The sequence below is a fragment of the Temnothorax curvispinosus genome, unplaced genomic scaffold (assembly GCF_003070985.1).
Source record: "Temnothorax curvispinosus isolate PA1 unplaced genomic scaffold, ASM307098v1 QBEX01009662.1, whole genome shotgun sequence".
Taxonomy (NCBI): Eukaryota; Metazoa; Arthropoda; class Insecta; order Hymenoptera; family Formicidae; genus Temnothorax; species Temnothorax curvispinosus.
The window spans coordinates 12,968-15,804 of record NW_020219442.1 but is presented as its reverse complement, the minus strand read 5'-3'; the positions used below and the strand labels follow the sequence as shown (position 1 = coordinate 15,804).

The window sequence follows — 2,837 nt, the reverse complement described above, 5'->3', positions numbered from 1 at the left end:
AACGCGAACGCGGGTCCCCTCGCCCCGCGGCGCCCGAAAACGCGAACGCTCCGCGGTGCGGCGAAAACGCGGATCCCCCCCCTCGCCCCGCGGCGTGGCGGAAACGCGGTCGCCCCGCGGCGCCGGAAAACGCGGATCCCCTTACCCCGCGGCGCCGGAAAACGCGGTTTTTCCCTCCCCCTCCCCCCCTCCCCGCGGCGTCCAAAACACGCGGTTCCCCACTCCCCTTCCCCGCGGCGCCCGAAACACGCGGTTCCCTCCTCCCCCTCCCACGCGGCGCCCGAAATATGCGGTTCCCCCTTACCCCTCCCCGCGGCGCCCGAAACATGCGGTTCCCCCCTCCCCCTCCCCCTCGGCGCCCACGGTCCTCTCTCCGCGGTCCCCCCTGCTCCTCACCCCCCCTCATTGCTCCCTAGTTAGAACTCCCGTACCTTACCTACTCATAATCTTTATAAAATAATAGTAGTATTCGTACCAATAATATTTAAAACTTTAGGTATATTTGCGTTTATTCCATCTACCGCAATACTAAACACATCTCTGTTTATATCTAATTCGTCTTTGCCGTGCCTATCAGTGGATACTGACAAAATATACAGTTTAAATGCAAATGAAAGTTACATTTAATAAAAGCAAACAATAGATATTAGTATGTATAATCTAATGAAATAATAGTAGTATTCGTACCAATATTATTTGAAACTTCAGGTATATTTCCGTCTATTCCATCTTCCGCAATATTTGACACATTTTTGTTTATATTTAATTCGTTTTTGTCGTGTCTATTAGTGGATACTGACAAAATATACAGTTTAAATTCAAATGAAAGTTACATTTAATAAGAGCAAACAATAGATCTTAGTAAACATAATCTTTATAAAATAATAGTAGTATTCGTACCAATAGTATTTGAAACTTTAGGTATATTTCCGTTTATTCCATCTACCGCAATACTTAACACATCTCTGTTTATATCTAATTCGTCTTTGCCGTGCCTATCAGTGGATACTGACAAAATATACAGTTTAAATACAAATGAAAGTTACATTTAATAAAAGCAAGCAATAAATCTTAGTAAGTATAATCTAATGAAATAATAGTAGTATTCGTACCAATATTATTTGAAACTTCAGGTATATTTTCGTTTATTCCATCTTCCACAACTTTTGATACATCCTTGTTTATATCTAATTCGTCTCTATCATGCCTGTCTGTAGATAAAACATATTTGTTAATTGCAATACAAGAACGAAGTTTAATAAATTATTAGAAACATTAGGTTTAGTTAATGGTAAATTGAATTTGGACAAGTCAAAAAACTCAATTAAATTATAAAACATTTTGATATTGTTTGTTAAGTAAAGTGTAAATATAAATGGCATGTGTCAGACAAATTATTATATATGATTATACATTATTACATTTTGTAATTATATATTTATATAAATATAAATATATAATTTACTATATTACTAATAATTTTCAAGACACACCCGAGTGTATACAAGCTAATACAAGTAAAGTAATATACAAGCGAATATAAGTTAAAATTATATTCAACTTAAAAATACTGTAAGAAATAATTAAACTTCCCAAGATATCTTTTCTTTGAAAAACTGTAAAATATAATCAAAGTTATTGTATTACACAGTTCATCAAAGAAAGAACATCTCAGGAAGACTAGTTATGTCTCATAGTTTCTCATTTTTGCTGAATAAAATTCTGGCTTTTGATTTCTAATTACCTTGCGCTATAATATGCTTTTTCTTTATTATTTTTTTTTTTAACGGTCTTCAAGTCTGTATTTTTGGTGCATAAATTTTTCTTATCTTCTAATAACGCATTTTGTAATTTTCTTTTGTAAATATTCCTGTTATAGGCTGTAAGTATAAGAAAAATAGTAATATAAAATTTCTTAATAATATTATACCATTAGTAATAATGTACGCCTATTAAATTAGTAAAAATACGGTTTTACTTACTCAATTGTTTTCTATTTTCTATATTGCTCTCATTTTCAAGTTTTAGTTTCAGGGTAACCAGTTCTTTATAGTCTTCTAAGCAAAAAAAGTGATATTTAAAGTAACTCAGATGTAAACAAATATTTAATCCTTCGATCAGCCTGGCAATTGCCGAAACAACATATTCTTTTAAATATAAAACTAACAAAGACATAATATTTTTTTAACTTAGTACACTGAAAAAAGATTTGATAAATATTGCGCTGACACGTACAACCAAATGCGTTTGTTAAGTATTACAAGACTTTTTTTCAGAATACTCAGTATCAATATGAATAATATATAATTAAAATTAATTTTCAAAAGTAAATAAAGTTTGATAAGTACCTTTTATTTAACACGTTAACATAAATTTAATTATTGAAGAAACAAAAATAATATATCGCAGAGATTTTCAAAATATTCTAATGTTTCAAACAATCAAATAGAAAAAAATGATTATTTCTAATCACATAAAATTATATATAATTTCATATAAAATATGTATGATTATATATGTGATTTATACATATGAAACTTTTTTCCTATACAGTCACGTATATATAATCATATATAATTATAACGGTGTATTAAAAACAGTATTAAATAGAAAAAAGAAAAAAATAGTTTGTTAAATTAAACATGAAAGTCACAGGCTGCTGTAAACATAAGTATTTACTACAATTATATTTGTATAACAGTATTTTTTCAAGGACATATAATTATATATAATGATATTATGATAAAAGAGAGAGAGACAGAGAGAGAGAGATTTTTTTCTAGAACTATACCATTTATAGATTTATATATACTTAGAATATGTAATACTATGAAATA

At 31.4% G+C, this 2,837-nt stretch overlaps 1 long non-coding RNA gene across 3 annotated transcripts; it reads right to left on the bottom strand.

Moving 5' to 3' along the window:
- Positions 1-495: 495 nt before the first annotated feature.
- LOC112459232 lies at positions 496-2,122 on the bottom strand. 3 transcript variants are annotated; one of them, XR_003041290.1, is made up of 6 exons: positions 1,983-2,122; positions 1,745-1,880; positions 1,113-1,211; positions 901-1,008; positions 688-795; positions 496-583 (listed from the first exon to the last, which is right to left on the bottom strand). It is a non-coding gene; the product is annotated as an uncharacterized LOC112459232 (long non-coding RNA). The 3 variants fall into 3 exon arrangements; XR_003041292.1 differs by having other exon boundaries at positions 507-570; XR_003041291.1 differs by lacking the exon at positions 688-795 and having other exon boundaries at positions 506-583.
- Positions 2,123-2,837: the final 715 nt, after the last annotated feature.